Source organism: Lontra canadensis, unplaced genomic scaffold (genome assembly GCF_010015895.1).
Source record: "Lontra canadensis isolate GAN:19392208 unplaced genomic scaffold, GSC_riverotter_1.0 scaffold22, whole genome shotgun sequence".
NCBI lineage: Eukaryota > Metazoa > Chordata > Mammalia > Carnivora > Mustelidae > Lontra > Lontra canadensis.
The window spans coordinates 17,572,712-17,594,646 of record NW_022631016.1 but is presented as its reverse complement, the minus strand read 5'-3'; the positions used below and the strand labels follow the sequence as shown (position 1 = coordinate 17,594,646).

Below are 21,935 nucleotides of genomic sequence, written 5' to 3'. Positions count from 1 at the left end.
GAAAAACAGAATGGCTGTGTGGGTCCAGAATGGTCTCTATTGTGTCACTTGTAGACCCTCATGACTGGATGGCTGACTGGATCTGCACTCAGGACCTTGCTCAACATCATGAGATGATCCTACACATCTCATGAGTCCAAGAGAAGGTCAAAATTCAGAATTCACAATATGATTTCCACTGAATGTGTATCATGTTCACACCATCATAATATCAAAAAGTCCTAAGTGGAATTCTCCTAAGTCGGAGACCATCTATAGATGACTACAGCTGTGGGGAGCTTTGACACACCCTGAGGAGAAGCAATGTGAAAGAGGAAAGAAAGATTCAAAGCTGCCAGCCTCGAAGATTGGGATGGTGGTCACAAGGCACAGAGTGTGCTGGCAGTCACTAGAAATTAGAAAAGACAAGGACAGGATTCTTCTTTAGGCCCTCTGATGGGAGGAGAGCCCTGCGCTCCTTGGTTTAAGACTTCTGATGTCTACCACTGTGACAGAATAAATTTCTGTTGCTTTAAACTACTTCTTATGTGGCCAATTCTTATCACATCCACAAGAAATTGATACATATTTTTGTATTTTTTAACCAACATTTCTAATCTAATTTAAAGGTTTGGGACAGCTTGGAATTTCTTTTGAATTTCTTGCTTACTTTAACATTTTTTAATCTAAAGGATTTTGCTTGACAGGTAAAAACCTCTGTTAGTTACCAGATCTCTTAGTTTGCTCAGGCTGTCATAACAAATTACTATAGCCTGATTGGCCTAAAAAGCAAACATTTATTTCTCACAGTTCTGCACATGGGGAACTCCAAGATCAAGATGCTGGATGATCCAGTTCTTGGATTCTTAGTGCCCTCTTTCTGGGCCCTCTTTCTGGTTTGCTGATAGCCTTTTTTTTTCCCCTTGTGTCCTCACACAGCAGAGAGCAAAGAGAAGAAACCTCTCTCCCATCTCTTGTAAGGGCACTAATTCTGTTACTTCCTAAAGCCTCACCTCCAAATACCATCACATTGGGGATTAAGGTTATAACATACAAATTTGTGGAACACAAACATATGGTTTATAACTCCATAAAAACAGAAGCATTAGAATAGTTGATTATGTTACTTGCAAAAAATAACAGTTAACCCATAAGGATTATCAGTCAAGACTATTGTTATATTTTCCAGTCAATTTTTGTAATAAAATAATAATAAACCCTTAAAAGTGTTATGATTATAATTTAGTTATAATGGTTAATATGTAGATACAAATTTTAACTACATCATAAATTCATTAAAAATAAAAATTCTCAGGGCACATGGGTGGCTCAGATAGTTGAGCAACTGCCTTCAGCTCAGGTCATGATCCTAGAGTCCTGGGATTGAGTCCCGCATCAGGCTCCCTCCTCAGCAGGTCGTCTGCTTCTCCCTCTGGCCCTCCCCCTCTCATGCTCTCTCTCTCTCTCAAATAAATAAATAAAAATCTTTAAATAAATAAATAAATACATAAGAATCTAAGATAGGTAAAATTACTATAAATCAGATGCTTTAAAAATCTAATCATGGGGCACCTGGGTGGCTCAGTTGTTAAGCATCTGCCTTAGACTTAGGTCATGATTCCAGGGTCCCAGGATCAATCCCCACCTCCAGCTCCCTGCTCAGCGGGGAGCCTACTTCTCCCTCTTCCTCTGCCCCTGCTTGTGTTCCCTCTCCCACCACCTCTTTCTCTTTCAAATAAATAAAATCTTTAAAAAACATCTAATCATATGGGGCACCTGGATGGCTCAGTTGGTTGTACATCTTACTCTTGATCTCTGCTCAGGTCTTGATCTCAGGGTCTTGAGTGCGAGCTGCATGTTGGGCTCCATGCTGGGTGTGGAGCCTATTTAAAACAAACAAATAAAAAAAAAAAAACAGCTTCTTGGGAGCATCTTGCTAACTCAGTTGGAAGAGCATGCAATTCTTGATCTTGGTCTTAGGAGTTCGAGCCCCATGTTGGGTGTAGAGATTATTTAAATAAATATATATATTTTTTTAAAACATGTATAAAACATGGCCATAGCAATAGGATTACCAGCAGAAGAAAATATATTGGTTCTTATTAAATAATACATATTTCCACATGCTCTTTTTATTATTTTTAGTGTATGACACTTGACTAAAAAACCAGGCAGCTATGGTTGTGTGCACATGGTGTTAAAAGCTATTTTTTTAAAGTATGATAAACTTCAGTAAGTATAAGTGACAATAGGGGGTGCTTCAGTGGCTCAGACAGTTAAGTCTCTGCCTTCGGCTCCGGTCATGGTCTCAGGGTCCTGGGATCGAGCCCTGCATCAGGCTTTCTGCTCAGCAGGGAGCCTACTTCTCCATCTCTCTCTGTCTGCCTCTCTGCCTACTTGTGATCTCTCTCTTTGTGTCAAATAAATGAATAAAATCTTTTAAAAAAAGTGATAAAAAAAGAATAAGTGACAATAAATATCCACGGACTCTCTTAAAAATTCTTCAGGGCACCTGGGTGGCTCAGTCAGTTAAGCATCTGTCTTCAGCTCAGGTCATGATCCTGGAGTCCTGGGATCAAGTCCTACATCAGACTTCCTGCTCAAGGGGGAGTCTGCTTCTCCTTGTTTGTGCTCTCTCTCTTTCTCTCTCACTTTCTCTCTCTCTCAAATAAATAAGTAAAATCTTAAAAGAAAAAAAAAAGATTCTTCAGAATCAAATACTAGACATGTGTTTTATAACTTGTGTGGGCATCTTTTTTCAAGTCACCCTTGACCTATTACCCAGATAGGAAAATTTCAAACAGAAATGTAAGACGCATTTTCAATACTATACTCTGTTAAAACTAAGACACTGTTGAATTGAAAAATATTATGTTATTAGGGTCCGAGATATCAGTATAAAATAGTGTTTTTCTTAAGAAAAACTTCTTTGAATATATGTGTATGTATGCCAATATAAATATGCATATTTCCCAGTTCAGCCCACAGAAAAGACTTAGCAACAATGGCTAAGGAACAAGCTCACTGAGTGTTCACATACTGTTTTCTAAGGCATTCACAGTACAAGGAACCAGGATCCTTGGAGATGTTGCTGAGTCTAGAGCTGAGGCAAATGATCTATAAGATTAGCATGAATTTGCCCTGAGTACCAGAGTATAAGGAACTGTTCAATCAACAGATTTATATGGTATGTCAAAAGGTCAAAAACCAAGTGAAAGAGTTCACAAAGGCCCAAGCTGGAATAATTTGAGCACCAAAATAAATGGTGTAGTATTGTATTATAACACAAAGTACAAAATCAATATCCATGAATTCATACTGATGTAAACAAATTTCTGAATGAATTAATGAATGATTGAAACAAACAAGCAAACAAACTGGGAGAACAGAAAAATCTTTCTTGCAACAGAATTTCAAATAATTCTCACAGGTATTTCCACCTCACGGAAGTGGAACTTAATTCCTTAGCCCTGAGTGTGGACGGTGTTTGTTGACTTCCTTCCACAGGCACACTATGGAAAGGAAGAACAGAAGTCAAGCTGATCTCATACATTCTCAATGTGAAGTTATGAGAAGGACACTATCTATATGGTCTTCCTCCAAAAACCCATCTAATGAGAATAATTAGACCATCCATCTCCCTTGTCTAGTCATGAGGAACAAAATCAGGCAAATTCCAAGTGAGAGACATTCTGTACATGTCTGATCATTACACTTCAAAACGCTTAAGGTCATCAAAAACAAGGAAATTCTGAGAAACTATCACCTTCCAGAGCAGGCTGAGGAGACATAAAGGCTAAAATCAATATGATATCCAGAACAGAAAAAGGACATTGGGAGAAAAACTCATGAAATCAGAATAATGTATTAATATTGGTTCATTTGAGTCCATATATAACAATGTATCAGAAGTTATGACAATTAAATCACTGTAATGTAAAATGCTAACAACAGAAGAAACTGGATGTGGAGTTTATGAGAACTCTGAACAATCTTTGCAGCTTTTAAGTAAATGTGAAATATTCTTTTAGGTTTTTTTTTTTTAAGATTTTATTTATTTATTTGACAGAGAGAGGAGACACAGCCAGAGAGGGAACACAAGCAGGGGGAGTGGGAGAGGGAGAAGCAGGCTCCCCACTGAGCAGGGAGCCTGATGTGGGACTCGATCCCAAGACCCTGGGATCTTGACCCAAGCTGAAGGCAGATGCTTAACAACTGAGCCACCTGGACATCCCTAAATGTGAAATATTCTAAAATAAATATATATTATGTATTTTTTTGACATTACAACTTTATGTATGTTTGTTCTTCCAGCTCTGTTTGACTCTGTTTGGGAATACAGTCCATTTGGAACTCACTAGCATGTTGGAGTTTTAAAGGATGCCAGCCTTTTCAAAGGTAGGTGACACTTAACTATCATTAACACATGTGTTTCTACCTCTTAATTAATAATTCAAAATTCAAATTCTTTTAAAAACTTCTTTACTTTAAAAAATATTTTATGAGAAATCAAAATATTCAAATGTTCCTATACTTATAGGCAGTTGGTGTACACATGACACGACCATAAAACTTAAGTAATCATTTCTTTTAGCAAGAATTCTATATGTCTAAGCTTCTTCACTGAATTTTTCTCACACTGTTTCCATTTACATGCAGATTTGAGAAGATCTAGTGGCTATGTGCCTCCTTAAGAACAGAGATTGATTTTTTCCTTCTGTATTTTTATGACACATTGCCAACTCCCTCATAATTAGTGGGTATTACAATTGGGGCTATCTCATGTTGAAGGCAAACTTCAGCTGATGCTCTGACACAGGAAACAAAGAGACGCTGTCTCAAATTTTTTTGTCTTTATTGATAGTAATTCGGCAAGGTCTAGTTCAGTTGTTTCTTGAGCAGGCAGTTGTAGGCTGCTTTTCTTTTGCTGATGACAGGAATCTGAACTCTGAGATTTAGACACTTAGAGTTAATCTTCTGGAGACAATAATTAAAACACTGCCTTGACACTCTGCTTGGTAATTGTAGCATCTATCCTTAGGATCTCGTCAAGACAAGCTTCATAGTCTCAGTTCTCGATCAGTGATCAGTTAAGATTAACCATTGATATCATAGTTCAGAAAGAAAAGGTTAAAGAGATAAGGCAAACATAATTAAACTAAAGTGGTTTATGGATCTTGCTGTGATATTTATTCAACTCTCTGCACACTCATATTTAATAAATGAGAAACTAAACTGTTTCTTTTTGTTTTTAGCTTTCCTTTGGTGAGATAGATTTATCCAAAAGGTGTTATACTTTAATCTAGTTTTAGAAATTATCAGTTAATTTCAAGTATCAGATTTGAGTAATACAAATTTTAGATGTAATTTTTCAATATTAAAAGCTTGAAATTAACCATTTGATATCAAATACTAATTCCTTTTGTCATCTATCTTATCTTTTAATTTGTTATCAATATGAAGGATTTCCATAGGGAAAAATGTTACCTCATAAGATCTTACCTCGTAAGATCTTCACATTTTTATAGAAAATTTAGATATTTTAAAATTTCTATTCTTGGATAATTTTGGAGTAGGGATTTCATTCCAGATCTTATACTCAGATTGATAAGTAAGAAAGCTTCATACTTCAGAATTAATTCCTGTAATCAGCAACTTGTCCTTTTTACAAAACCATAATTTCAGCAACCTAAATATTATCTATGATGCAGGTATGAGTAATAAAAAATCATACCACATCATACTAATTATTAATATATAATTTTACATCTTTTCCTTTAAAGCTCAATGAAGCATTAAAATATCCAAAGATCAAAAAAAAAAAAAAAAAGTACGTGCTTCTCAAGTGTCCTTTGGTTCTCTTTGTGCTATAACCAAATTTAAAAGAAATATATAAGAATTTAAGCATCATTTTACATAGGAATAATTTAAACATAGTAATTTGAGAAAGGATAAACTCAAAGTAGTAAGAATGTTCACTTCTTTCAATGAGGAAGTAATTCAAATGAATGTAGAAGACATTTATAGAGAATGGCTTGAAATTGCTCTCCTTTTAATATAAGGGTTTTCATAAACTTCAAGTAAGAAAATAGACCTGAAAGTAATCTCAATGGAATGAAATCCAAGAAAGAGGATGAAGAGATGAAGATATCCAAGAACACTGACGGTATAGGTTTCAAGGCAAACAAACTTAGTGTTAAAATATTTGTCTTTCATTAATTCAGTTTTGAATAGAGTAATGTTCTGGGGCTGGTTTAAAACCCTACCATCTTCTTCAATACATCCTTTTTCAAACAATCAAAGAAAGAGCAATCAATTTGTCCCCCAAAATTTCACAAAATTTAGTGTTTGTCCTGTTATTTGTCACTTACATTAATGATTGCCTAGCAAGTAATTAGAGTAACTTATTATAAATCATCTGAAAATGAAAAACAAGATGAAAGAAATCATTCTTTTTTCGTACAGTCAGACAGCACCCTTTGATTATTTATAGACTACTTCTATGTTCCAATATGAAAAATGCTATGGTTGCAGAGAAATTGGGGTAGGATTTCTTCTGTATGTTAAGGTGGAAAGGGGAGGGAAAACACAGACTTTAAAGGTAAGTAACTACAAATCTATAAAGAGAAGGGAATACATGTATATAAGACATTAAGATATGTAATAGTTCATGTGTGGTGAATTTTAAGCCTTTGGACAGTTAGGAAATGCAGTGAACATCAAGTATGAGGACAGTTGGTAGATAAATCTAGAAAAGTGGGTCCAGGAGATGAAGAAACTTGAATGAAATTTAAAAACATATCTGTGCTGTGGGATTTATGTTTTAGAACATATGGAGCTATGTTTATTGTTGCTATTTAATTTTGAATATGGAGAAATAATCTGGACAGGGTGTGTATATGTGCATGTGTGCATATGTGTATGTGTTTAAGAAAATAATTGCTGGCAATATATTGGGGGTTATAGATATGTATATTATACATATACAAATATATGTACATTTACCCAGTCTTTAGGAAGTGCCAATTCTATCTTATTTGTGTTTAGATCCTATAATTTCTTAGACAATTACTTGTATGTAATTACTATTCAAAAGGCATTTGTTTATTTAGAGATATATTTAGTTTAGGGTTTTAACTAAATCACATCCTTCAGAATTCTTTTAATACTTCACGAGGCCAAGGAAGCAAAGTGTGGTCATAAAAGGAAAGTTTTGAAAATGAATACAGAGGCTGACACAGGTGTAAACAATGGTAAGATCTGTCTTGAAGAAAAAAAAAAAAAAAAGTCTTTAGGGCATTAGTATGAATATCAGGTCCTGACACCAAGGGAACCATGCCTCTCAGCAGTGATGAGGTGAAAAGGAAACTGATGGAAACACAGAGGGAGCAACAGATCTGCTCAGCCAGGAGTGGATTTGAGCATTTCTGGTTTCAGTGCTCACAACATCCTGCTGAGTTGACAATAGGGTTCAAAAAATGAATTGCAGAGCCATCTGTTTAAAAAAAGAAATGTAGTTTGTAAGGCATTACTAGAAATCATTTTGTAAATTTTGTTAGTGAGGTTTTCCCCTGGTGGGTTATTGCTGGCGCTGCAATTAGCACATTTGAAAAAAAATAAATGCTGGGATATTTCTAATTTTAGGTAACTGTCAAAGACTAGTCATTTGAGACATGCCTGTTAGGATTTCACAATGGACTTGTCATTGGGAATTATGAGTCATCATCTGCACAAAATAATAAGTAGAGAAAAGAAAGGAAAATACAGAGGGAGTTGACTACATCTTCTTAGACTCTCTTAGACTTCTTATTCAGAAGAAAGAATTGTTCCAATTACTCATGATCACTGCAAATGTCCAAGATTATTAAAACAGGTTTACTCTAAGTGATAACAGTAGAAGAAAAACAAAATCTAAAAGAGGTGCTTCGATCTTCCATGAAGTTTTCTTTATGTAATTTGTTTTTATTATTTCTTTGTCAATATTTCGTTCAAAGGACCATAGACCACAAGATGCTCTTAAAGTCTTGCACACAGGAGATTGAAAGGTCACTTAACATGTGTCTTTATTGCATGGCACATATCTTAGTTAATTTTAAAGGTCACCTTCCTTCTGTGACCCTAAAGATGGTGTTTTTTAAATAAAGAAGAAAGATATAAATTAATTTTTTCCCCCTAGCCTTAAAGTAATCTTGCTTATATGTCATGCTGCTTTGATGTTATGTGACGGGTCATAATCCAGGTCATTGTGCCATCATTCAGGTCGGCTTAACATTTCTTTAGGACAAAAGCAAGTAAAACTGTATGTGGTCTTTGTTCTAAAAAAAAAAAAAAAAAAAAATCCTGCAGGAGAGAGGAAGAGCATGTTTGGTTCTGGTCTATGGCACAACAATCCATAATTTACTTTGCAGATGTCTGTGTAATTTAAGCAGCAGGCAGAACAACCACACAGTTGTAGCTGCTCTGGGGAAAGGATACCAAGAGGCTCATAAATCATGGTAAGGATTAAAAGCAATGAGCATTCATCTTCGTAACCTCACAAAGGCAATATTGGAAAGCCAAGGATTAGAACATACAGAGCATAGAATCTTTGTGCAGGGATAAAAGGTGTCAGAGTTTTGAAGGCTTCTCTCAGTTACCACAGCCCTGCCATTTGCAAGTCAGCAGAACATAATTTTAAAGTTGATTTTAAAAAGCCTCCTTCCACGTCAAAATAAGTGGTAAGATCTATTTCAAGGGTATATGAAAAGTGGAGTCGAATTATATAGAAATGCTAATCATTTTCTTAGATTGAAACGTTTCTTCTTGGACGGCAGATGGGAAGTAACCTTAAAATATCTAATCTGAGAAAACTTCATTATTTAGCTAAGCATTTTTAAATAGCAGAATGTCGTGAGAAAATTCTAACTTCACAATAGTCAAATGAAGGAGATACAGACAGCTGGGTCTCTCCTATAACATTTAGTAAACAAATGGCCTGTTACTAATTGTTTATATTTGAGAAATTATTCTAATCAAAGGTCTTCGGAGGCAGATGAGTGAATCGTACACAGTGAGAAGTTTTTTTTTTTTTTTTTTTTTTGGTTGAAGATAAACACGTTAATCAAATTTTAAAGCTTTTGAAAAAACAGCTTGTTAATTTTTTCAGCATTGTTTAAATCAGTACATGATGCACCTGAACTTGGTGATTTTATGAAAACACAAGGAAAGAGCACAGAATGACAGAATCACTTATTTGAGGATAATTATGAGCTTATTAAGGAGACACAAATAGATTCCAGTTTCTGATTCCCTGGTTTAATACCAAATATCCGTCGGCAATGTTTTTTTTTTTTTTTTTATGTAGCTGATACTTAATTATCTATTTTAGTTAAGGGGAGCTGTGGCATGACTAATCCAGAGTGGCTGATAATTAAAAATATATATTTATGCTGGCATTGAAACATATTTTGTGTTTATATATGAACATGATTTCATCTGATATTTTAGAAAGTCTCAACTGCCTTTCTTCGAAAACAACCAGAGTAAATGGCAGATATTTTAATTTGGGCTATTTATGCACTGAGGGCACCATATTCTACACCCCATGTCTGGGACAAATAACTTTCTTCCTACTATGATATTAGTCCAATTTAGTTCAAATATCTCTTTAGCTACTATGTTTCCTTTCCCTGGAATGGTGATTCAGTACCGTATGCTCTGATACAAGCTTGTATAATGATTTTTGAGTCAAACAGCTTTGTTGTACCGTGTACCATTGCATATGGTTCTTCGTTTATCTGTTTTGTAACAATACTGCACTGGGTATTTCATTAACAGTTAAAGAGAAGGAGGAAACCGAACTTGGGGACTCAGTGAGTCTTCTCTGCCACGTAAACTAAGACTGATGCTAACTATATGATGGATCCTTACTGTATATTGATGCACCAAAAATAAACTAAATCACTTTCAATTTCATAATAGTATCTGTTATTTAACCACAAAATCATGGGTCCTAAAATCTACTAAAAAAAAAAAAAAAAGGCTACCAGAGAGCAAATATTTGCCCCTATGTCTACATATCTGAATTATTTTCTTAAATAATTACTAAATGGGGAAAATAGATTAAAGAGAAATTATATGTTAAATGGATCTCAGTAACATTTTAAAATGCTGTTTTATGTTTCAAAGGCCTCTTTAAAATGGGGTGACATAAGACAAGAACTAAGTCACTTTAAAAATTAGTAACCACCTCAGTACTTACATTCTAGTAAAGAGAAGAAAAGAAACAAGTAATTAAGTTATATATATATATATATATATTTTAATTTATGTTAAAATTACAGATAAATCTGTTTATAAAAGTCATAAATGCTATGCAGAAAATAAGCCAGGATGAGGGATAGGAAGTTTTTGTGTTGTAGAGGAAAGGAGACAGTATTTTGCCAATTTTAAACACATAGTTAGAGAAGATCTTCCCAAAAAATAACAAATGAAAAGACTTGAAAAACCTTGAACTTTTTCAGTTCAAGATCTTCCCAATAAAATAACATGAAAGAATTGAAAGATTTGAAGTCTTTTCACAGAGCAAACCATGTAGGCACACACATAGATGATGTGCACATGTCAAAAATAGTTGTTCATCTTAAGACATTTCACTAAATGAATGTTGAAGTAATTAGTAGAACAATGAAAAAACTAACTTCAGAAATACAAGAGAAACAAAGTTTAGGAAAAACAACCACTAAGGATATATTGAAAATTATGAAAAAAAAAAAAAAAAAGCCCACAAAAACCAAGTATGAATCTTTAAAACTTTTGCAATTGAAGTTAGTTGGCTTGAAGCGGGAGCCCATGTATTTCTGGCATCAAAGAAATAGAGAAGGAGAGTATTCTATTCCCTCCAAATCCCATAACAAAACAAAGACAGACAGAATCTATTTATTAATAACCACTTAAATTGGTTTATTATAGTCCAGACACTGTTCTAAGCATTTACAAATGGTATATAAAAATACTAACTTATATAATCCTTTTAACAACCCTCTGGGATGACATTATTCTTTGATTTACATTATACTATATTATAGATAAAGGAAATGAAGCTTGGAGAGATTAAATAATTTGCCTAAGTTCCCACTACTAATAAATGACTATGCTGGATTCCAATCTAGACACAAAGTCTAGCAAAAAGTCTACGCTCGTAACTTCTGCAATTTGGTGCCACATCTAAGACCTCTGTCTACCAGAACCTTAAGTTATCTAGGCAACCCAACAGGGCCCAGTGGAGTAGACACTACTCTGTTAATTGTATAGTTAAATAATTCATTTCATTTTATTTTGAGGACATAAAAATTTGTTTTTTGACTCTGAGTTTACATGCTCTGGGAAAAGTGATGAAACATAATATAGATTTATTTTGACCTGTGTCACTTTGTTATAATCTTACTTTGGTAATTTGATATGTGTATGATAAATGTTTTTTACGGCTTTTAAACTATGAACCACAAATATGTCTTTAATTGTTTTAAAATAGCATAGAAATCCCAAATGGTTTAAAAACAAACTGCTATTATACCTAAAAAATCTGCATGTCCCCCTTCATTTTAGCTGCATAGTTGGCTGTAATAGGATTTGTAAGATTGGTGCCCACTAAGGGTGCTCTTACAAGAAAGTGAGGAGGCCACACCACTGAAAGTGTACCAAGGCTGTAGGATCAGGAAAAGTTGCAGAAATCCTGAGAGTGGTTTTGAGATAAGATAAAAAGCCATAAAGAAACTCAAAGTGGAGGGGGAGGAGTCAAGATGGCGGAGAAGTAGCAGGCTGAGACTACTTCAGGTAGTGGGAGATCAGCTAGATAGCTTATCTAAAGATCGCAAACACCTACAAATCCAATGGGAGATCGAAGAGAAGAAGAACAGCAATTCTAGAAACAGAAAATCAACCACTTTCTGAAAGGTAGGACTGGCAGAGAAGTGAATCCAAAGCGACAGGAAGATAGACCGCGGGGGGAGGGGCCGGCTCCCAGCAAGCGGCGGAGCCATGGAGCACAAAATCAGGACTTTTAAAAATCTGTTCCACTGAGGGAATCGCTCCAGAGGCTTAACCGGGGTGAAGCCCACGCGGGGTCAGTGTGGCCTCAGGTCCCGCAGGGTCACAGAAGGATCGGAGGTGGCTGAGTGTCGCAGAGCTTACAGGTATTAGAATGGGGAAGCCGGCTACAGAGACAGAGCCGAGGAGTGAGCTCTAAGCTCGGGGTTACCTTGAGCCGGTCGCAGGCTCGGTCAGCTAGGAGTGCAGCCGGAGGCAGGGTGACGGGAGTAATTGGGCGCTGTTCTCTGAGGGAGCACTTTTTAACTTTTACCCTTTTCTTTTTTAACGTTTTTTAACTAGCTTATCTAATATATATATATATTTTTTTCTTTTTATATTTTTTCTATATTAGTTTTCTTTTTTTAATTGTTTCTTTTTTTTTTTTTCTCTCTCTGAACATTTTTATCCCCTTTCTCCCCCCTCACGATTTGGGATCTCTTCTGATTTGGCTAAAGCATATTTTCCTGGGGTTGTTGCCACCCTTTTAGTATTTTACTTGCTCTTTCATATACTCTTATCTGGACAAAATGACAAGGCAGAAAAATTCACCACAAAAAGAAGAACAAGAGGCAGTACCAAAGGCTAGGGACCTAATCAATACAGACATTGGTAATATGTCAGATCTAGAGTTCAGAATGATGATTCTCAAGGTTCTAGCCAGGCTCGAAAAAGGCATGGAAGATATTAAAGAAACCCTATCGGGAGATATAAAAGCCCTTTCTGGAGAAATAAACTAAAATCTAATCAAGTTGAAATAAAAAGAAAGCTATTAATGAGGTGCAATCAAAAATGGAGGCTCTCACTGCCAGGATAAATGAGGCAGAAGAAAGAATTAGCGATATAGAAGACCAAATGACAGAGAATAAAGAAGCTGAGCAAAAGAGGGACAAACAGCTACTGGACCACGAGGGCAGAATTCGAGAGATAAGTGACACCATAAGACGAAACAACATTAGAATAATTGGGATTCCAGGAGAAGAAGAAAGAGAGAGGGGAGCAGAAGGTATATTGGAGAGAATTATTGGAGAGAATTTCCCCAATATGGCAAAGGGAACAAGCATCAAAATCCAGGAAGTTCAGAGAACCCCTCTCAAAATCAATAAGAATAGGTCCACACCCCGTCACCTAATAGTAAAATTTACGAGTTTTAGTGACAAAGAGAAAATCCTGAAAGCAGCCTGGGAAAAGAAGTCTGTAACATACAACGGTAAAATATTATATTGGCAGCAGACTTATCCACAGAGACCTGGCAGGCCAGAAAGAGCTGGCATGATATATTCAGAGCACTAAATGAGAAAAATATGCAGCCAAGAATACTATATCCAGCTAGGCTATCATTGAAAATAGAAGGAGAGATTAAAAGCTTCCAGGACAAACAAAAACTGAAAGAATTTGCAAACACCAAACCAGCTCTACAGGAAATATTGAAAGGGGTCCTCTAAGCAAAGAGAAAGCCTAAAAGTAGTAGATCAGAAAGGAACAGAAACAATATACAATAACAGTCACCTTACAGGCAATACAATGACACTAAATTCATATCTCTCAATAGTTACCCTGAATGTTAATGGGCTAAATGCCCCAATCAAAAGACACAGGGTATCAGAATGGATAAAAAAAAAAAAAAAAAAAAAAAACCTATCTATATGTTGCCTGCAAGAAACTCATTTTAAACCCGAAGACCCCTCCAGATTTAAAGTGAGGGGGTGGAAAAGAATTTACCATGCTAATGGACATCAGAAGAAAGCAGGAGTGGCAATCCTTATATCAGATCAATTAGATTTTAAGCCAAAGACTACAATAAGACATGAGGAAGGACACTATATCATACTCAAAGGATCTGTCCAACAAGAAGATCTAACAATTTTAAATATCTATGCCCCTAACGTGGGAGGAGCCAACTATATAAACTAATTAATAACAAAATCAAAGAAACACATCAAAAATAATACAATAATAGTAGGGGACTTTAACACTCTCCTCACTGAAATGGACAGATCATCCAAGCAAAAGATCAACAAGGAAATAAAGGCCTTAAATGACACACTGGACCAGATGGATATCACAGATATATTCAGAACATTTCATCCCAAAGCAACAGAATACACATTCTTCTCTAGTGCACATGGAACATTCTCCAGAATAGATCACATCCTGGGTCCTAAATCAGGTCTCATCTGGTATCAAAAGATTGGGATCATTCCCTGCATATTTTCAGACCACAATGCTCTGAAGCTAGAACTCAATCGCAAGAGGAAATTTGGAAAGAACCCAAATACATGGAGACTAAACAGCATCCTTCTAAAGAATGAATGGGTCAACCAGGAAATTAAAGAAGAATTGAAAATATCCATGGAAACAAATGATAATGAAAACACAACAGTTCAAAATCTGTGGGACACAACAAAGGCAGTCCTGAGAGGAAAATATATAGTGGTACAAGCCTTTCTCAAGAAACAAGAAAGGTCTCAGGTACACAACCTAACCCTACACCTAAAGGAGCTGGAGAAAGAACAAGAAAGAACCCCTAAACCCAGCAGGAGAAGAGAAATCATAAAGATCAGAGCAGAAATCAATGAAATAGAAACTAAAAAAACAATAGAACAAATCAATGAATCTAGGAGCTGGTTCTTGGAAAGAATTAATAAGATTGATAAACCCCTGGCCAGACTTATCAAAAAGAAAAGAGAAAGGACCCAAATAAATAAAATCATGAATGAAAGAGGAGAGATCACAACTAACACCAAAGAAATACAGACAATTATAAGAACATATTATGAGCAACTCCACGCCAACAAATTTGACAATCTGGAAGAAATGGATGCATTCCTAGAGACATATAAACTACCACAACTGAACCTGGAAGAAATAGAAAGACTGAACAGACCCATAACCAGTAAGGAGATTGAAACAGTCATCAAAAATCTCCAAACAAACAAAAGCCCAGGGCCAGACGGCTTCCCGGGGGAATTCTACCAAACATTTAAAGAATAACTAATTCCTATTCCCCTGAAACTGTTCCAAAAAATAGAAATGGAAGGAAAACTTCCAAACTCCTTTTATGAGGCCAGCATCACCTTGATCCCAAAACCAGACAAGGATCCCATCAAAAAAGAGAACTACAGACCAATATCCTTGATGAACACAGATGCAAAAATTCTCACCAAAATACTAGCCAATAGGATTCAATAGTACATTAAAAGGATTATTCACCACGACCAAGTGGGATTTATTCCAGGGCTGCAAGGTTGGTTCAACATCCGCAAATCAATCAATGTGATACAACACATTAGTAAAAGAAAGAACAAGAACCATATGATACTCTCAATAGATGCTGAAAAAGCATTTGACAAAGTACAGCATCCCTTCCTGATCAAAACTCTTCAAAGTGTAGGGATAGAGGGCACATACCTCAATATTATCAAAGCCATCTATGAAAAACCCCCCACAAATATCATTCTCAATGGAGAAAAACTGAAAGCTTTTCCACTAAGGTCAGGAACACGGCAGGGATGTCCGTTATCACCACTGCTATTCAACATAGTACTAGAAGTCCTAGCCTCAGCAATCAGACAACAAAAAGAAATTAAAGGCATCCAAATCGGCAAAGAAGAAGTCAAACTATCACTCTTCACAGATGATATGATACTATATGTGGAAAAGCCAAAAGACTCCACTCCAAAACTGCTAGAACTTGTACAGGAATTCAGTAAAGTGTCAGGATATAAAATCAATGCACAGAAATCAGTTGCATTTCTCTACACCAACAAAAAGACAGAAGAAAGAGAAATTAAGGAGTCCATCCCATTTACAATTGCACCCAAAACTATAAGATACCTAGGAATAAACCTAACCAAAGAGACTAAGGATCTATACACAGAAAACTATAAAGTACTCATGAAAGAAATTGAGGAAGACACAAAGAAATGGAAAAATGTTCCATGCTCCTGGATTGGAAGAATAAATATTGTGAAAATGTCTATGCTACCTAAAGCAATCTACACATTTAATGCAATTCCTATCAAAGTACCATCCATTTTTTTCAAAGAAATGGAACAAATAATCCTAAAATTTGTATGGAACCAGAAAAGACCGCGAATAGCCAAAGGAATATTGAAAAAGAAAGCCAAAGTCGGTGGCATCACAATTCCGGACTTCAAGCTCTATTACAAAGCTGTCATCATCAAGACAGCATGGTACTGGCACAAAAACAGACACATAGACCAATGGAACAGAATAGAGAGCCCAGAAATAGACCCTCAACTCTATGGTTAACTAATCTTCGACAAAGCAGGAAAGAATGTCCAATGGAAAAAAGACAGCCTCTTCAATAAATGGTGTTGGGAAAATTGGACAGCCACATGCAGAAAAATGAAATTGGATCATTTCCTTACACCACACATGAAAATAGACTCAAAATGGATGAAGGACCTCAATGTGAGAAAGGAATCTATCAAAATCCTTGAGGAGAGCACAGGCAGCAACCTCTTCGACCTCAGCCGCAGCAACATCTTCCTAGGAACATCGCCAAAGGCAAGGGAAGCAAGGGCAAAAATGAACTATTGGGATTTTATCAAGATCAAAAGCTTTTGCACAGCAAAGGAAATAGTTAACAAAACCAAAAGACAACTGGCAGAATGGGAGAAGATATTTGCAAATGACATATCAGATAAAGGGCTAGTGTCCAGAATCTATAAAGAACTTAGCAAACTCAACACCCAAAGAACAAATAATCCAATCAAGAAATGGGCAGAAGACATGAACAGACATTTCTGCAAAGAAGACATCCAGATGGCCAACAGACACATGAAAAAGTGCTCCATATCACTCGGCATCAGGGAAATACAAATCAAAACCACAATGAGATACCACCTCACACCAGTCAGAATGGCTAAAATTAACAAGTCCGGAAATGACAGATGCTGGTGAGGATGCGGAGAAAGGGGAACCCTCCTACACTGTTGGTGGGAATGCAAGCTGGTGCAACCACTCTGGAAAACAGCATGGAGGTTCCTCAAAATGTTGAAAATAGAACTACCCTATGACCCAGCAATTGCACTGCTGGGTATTTACCCTAAAGATACAAACGTAGTGATCCAAAGGGGCACGTGCACCCGAATGTTTATAGCAGCAATGTCTACAATAGCCAAACTATGGAAAGAACCTAGATGTCCATCAACAGACGAATGGATAAAGAAGAAGTGGTATATATACACAATGGAATACTATGCAGCCATCAAAAGAAATGAAATCTTGCCATTTGCGATGTGGATGGAACTAGAGGGTATCATGCTTAGCGAAATAAGTCAATTGGAGAAAGACAACTATCATATGATCTCCCTGATATGAGGGAGAGGAGATGCAACATGGGGGGTTAAGGGGGTAGGAGAAGAGTAAATGAAACAAGATGGGATTGGGAGGGAGACAAACCATAAGTGACTCTTAATCTCACAAAATAAACTGAGGGTTGCTGGGGGGAGGGTGGTTGGGAGAGGGTGTGGGGTTATGGACATCGGGGAGGGTATGTGCTATGGTGAGTGCTGTGAAGTGTGTAAACCTGGCGATTCACAGACCTGTACCCCTGGGGGAAAAAATATATGTTTATAAAAAATAAAATTAAAAAAAAAAAAGAAACTCAAAGTGGTAGTAAGAGTCAGTGAAACTCAGTGTTACATTGGCTGCATATAAATACAAAGGATATGATTAAGAAATGGTGGTGGAGGTTTTCTGACCACAGAAAATGAAACACTGCCAGACTTCTAGAACTGCCAAAAATTACTGAATCCCAACCCTAATTACTTAGGTACTCTAAGGTCTCTATAAGAGACTATAGTTAAAGTCTAATAAGTATAATAAGTCTCTAATATAGCCAGAGCATGATAACAGTGGAAATTAGTAAAATGTTTCTGATATCTTCCCACCCAAGCACCATAGGTAAATATTGAGATTTTTATAGGGTTAGAAGAACTCATGCTGTGTCTTTATTGTAACAATCAGATGGTTCCATCAGATTTATGACATATATAAATATAACCTTTCCTATGTTCTTACGTTGCCCTGATTTTCTAAGAATTGTATCTTTGTGATATCCAAAGATGAGATAATCAACTTACTTTGAGCCTTCTCATTAGATAGTTCCATTAATAGGATATACAGTAATTCAGTTTGAAAAGCCCTTGTACCTACATATAATTACCCACATTATCAAAAATATATCTTCTAACTTCATCTACCTAACTTCTAACTTTGAACCATGGTCATTTATTAATATTATTTATCATTATTATTATAGTATATATTATTTAATAATAGTTTTAGCCAGTGCCCCCAAATGTTAAGAAAGCATGTTTCTAAGCATTCTTTTCATAACTGCATGCATTGCAACATCCCTGATTATATTTGCAATAAGACTTAAATATATAATGACGATATTGTGTCTGTTTTCAGAACTGATAGGACATCTCTTGTGATCAGCCTTTCCCTCAGTTTAAAATGTCATGAGGTCCAAAAATCTAAGTAGTGTGTGAAGATACATATTAGTCTCTCTGGGGTATTGTTCATTCAGTCTTTCTCATCCCTCCCTGTGCCTCCCTATAAGATAAAAGAGGTTCATTTGGTCTGGGTGGAGTTGGGAGCAAGAGGGGTTCTTGGAGCAGTGATGATCCTGGGTTGTGGGAGATCTGACATTTGCTGAGTTAATGTTCAGTCCAGTTGCTTCCATGAATAGACTTGGTACCTATGGTTGATATTCTTGGCTGGTAAACACGTCATCTCTTCTCAGTTCATCCAGGTCTTTCCTTTGTTAACCATGCCAGTTTGACCTCACAATTCTTCTGAGGTTGCGGAATTTGAGTGTGGCCACCTTGTTGCCTTATTGAGTGCTCAAGAGCACTGAATAAAGACTCTTTTTCCCTTTGTGTGTTTCGCTCTAATCATTTAATGACTTTTCATACATTCTCCATAGCCAGACTTTACTGCCATGTGGAAACTGCTGCTTAAACTGTGGACAGACACAAGGTCCTTGGAAATAATAAATTGTTTGCACATAAGACATATAGTCTCATAAACCTGTTAATTGAATTAATATTGCAAAAATACATCTTCCTTTTCTAGCTTAACAATTCTCCCCCACACATGAATAGCCTATTACCACAGCCAGTGCTTGAAGATTTTCAATGAACATTTGTAGGGAATGCTTATATCAAGAATGGTAGGCTCCTTTAAACGTTTTGCTGCATATGATGAAACAGATGGAGAAATTCATTTCTTTAAGCATGATATTTATTCCATCTTCCTATGTTATTTAAAATCTATTCTTCCCCTTACCCCTAGGGGATGCCTGTCATCTAAACACATGTTTGAAACTAGATAGAAAGCATATGTCCCGTGTATCGCATGGGGCTGACAAAAGGGGAGAAATATAGGATAACTGCATCTTCAATTGTGCAAAAGGGAGTTTCCTTTTTACAACTGATATTCCTTGCATAGTGTGTGATGCTGTGTTGTAGCCTTCTGGTAGTTTAATTATCATTGCATTTCATTTCATAACTAGATGGGTGTTCTTAAAGCTAAGGAATATTGAAACTTGGCATAAATGTCTCTGGGGTGTAATTATATCTAAAATCGAATTCTTCAGCCTTCTCGCAGAGGGCTCCTTATGCTTCAGAGCAGCAATAGGTAACTCTAGTGATAAATTTATCCTGACCTTATACATCTTGCAGAGCTCTTCATGGTCCCATTTTTGTTTTGCAGCTTTATTTAGAGCCACTCTTCCCCCTGTGCTCTGTGCTAACACATACACACTGCAAAACATCCAGTTTCTCAGCTACAGTCGTACTCTCTTACAGAGCTCTAACATGCTCACACTCTCCCAGAACTCCCCTCCCCCGCTGCCCACCTGCATGTGCCTTCCCTCCCTGAACATCTTGCTGCTCATAATTCGGCTGTCACTCTGTTCTTTGTGTCTCTCTTGTCTCCAGAATCTGTGGCAGATTCATTAGTTTGGCCATCCCATCGCATTGGGTTATAGACTGTTTATTTGTCTGTATCTGATATGAAATTGCAGGTTTCATGGTCCCCTGGCCTCATCTCAAGCCCTGGTTCCATGGCTTCCAATGATATATTCTCAATCTAGTATGTTCCTATTACACTGGCCTTCTTTCAGTTCCTTGGTCTTCCCCCACCCACCTCAGGGTATCCATATACTTTCCCATCTTTAAAGAAACACCTTTATCCTCTTCCATCCATAGTGACCTTGCAAAATTTTACCCAACTTTCAGGTCACCTCCGTGGTACTTATTTGGGGGAAAAATGAAGGTTAAAAAAAAAAAATCTGAATTAGAGGAGATGAGCCTAAATCATGAGCAACAATATGTTGCATTTGATGTTCAGCTTATAATGTGGGTTTAGAAGAATGATTATCAGTGACTAGAAGAATTAGGCTAGTTTCAAAAGTATATGAAATACACCATAATACTTTAAAAGGGGTTCAAAATTCAATCATATAAAATTAGTCACTGCATCTTTGCAAAGCAATGAGATTATGGAAGGTAGGAGTAAGTACCAGTCACATCATATTCAGAACTGTGTTATCAAGGGATACATTACCATGCTGCTTCATTCCAGGAGACTAGTAAAAATCTGGGGTTAGTTAAGAGATAACGGAAATCTCTATGTCAGGCAGAAAGTTGATTTTTATAAAGAAGTACATGTTTGAAAATATGTTAGGTAGGGTGGGAGGGCCAGTACTGTCTGGACTTCATGGGATGAGACTCGGAATAGCATCAGAGGAATGGCCAGCCACAGGATTTTCTCCCTTGGGACAGGAAGAAGCGTAGGGGGAAAAGGGACTGACAGCTCTGGGATAATTCCATTTTAATCAAAATCCCATGCATCAAAATCCCCACAGCACAGCTAGCTGCAAGAGCACATGACCTTCACTACAGCCTAGGTATCAACAAGCTCCAGCCAGAAGGGATGGCTTAGAACCACGCCCTCCTGCCACATCTACGCCAGTAAACTGGGTGATTCGACATCATCATCCCCTCTTTTCCTGCTTAACTTTGTTCACAGCTGAGTCTTAGAATGCATCTCATTGGCAGAAAATAAATCACGTGAAATCCTAGCTTGACAAGATGTGGAAAGCAAATTTTGCTTTGTAGCATCTGCCAGACTCAATGCAGTCTAAGCTAACTAGAAGGAAGTCACTTAACAGTTGCTCAGTGAACCAGTATACTTTAAAGACTTTAATACTTAGCATTAAAAGGTATTTTTCAAATATTAATCCAAACCATTCAAAATTGCAATTTTTGTAGAGCAAAATGAGTGAAGATTGGCAGTTTTTTTATTATTCAAATGATATGCGATAAATGTTATAAATATAACAAGAAACAGTGGTTATTGATAATAGGCCATTGGACAGTGGTAAAATGTTATTTGTAAGTTTAGAATGTATACTCTGAGCATATATAAACTATAGCTCATAAAGAAAGAGTATTTATAAATATATAAATAGACTAAAATGTTACAGTGTTTTGATTGCCTTCTTTTCACCTTGGCAGAGGGGAATTCTGCCCAGGTTACTGCCATTGCTGACATGACACATGCCACATGACACCTGACCTGGGGAAGATGCCACAGACCAGAGTTTATTAGGCACTTGTACTCAGCATGGGGGAGAAGGACACTGTGCCATATGGGGCCACACTGGGGATGCACTTGGGAAGAGTAAACAAGCAAGGGCTGTGGGAGGCCGGCTTGGTAATAACAAAAGGATTAGATGCTCTCCTGTTCCTGCAGGAGGATGTGATTGACTTCTGTGAATAATCCTGTTGGCTTTTGGGAAGTGACATTTGTTCCCCAGGGATAATCGGGCACAGTGCCTGATTCCT

The 21,935-nt window shown here is 36.7% G+C and overlaps 1 protein-coding gene across 3 annotated transcripts in view; it reads left to right on the top strand.

Moving 5' to 3' along the window:
- CDH12 (cadherin 12) overlaps positions 1 to 21,935 on the top strand; it is a 985,149-nt gene that overhangs the window by 329,623 nt on the left and 633,591 nt on the right. For all 3 annotated transcript variants that reach the window (XM_032861908.1, XM_032861910.1, XM_032861907.1), the window contains exon 2: positions 4,294 to 4,377. The gene's annotated coding sequence lies outside the window, so the exon portion shown is untranslated. The remainder of the gene's footprint in view (positions 1 to 4,293; positions 4,378 to 21,935) is intronic.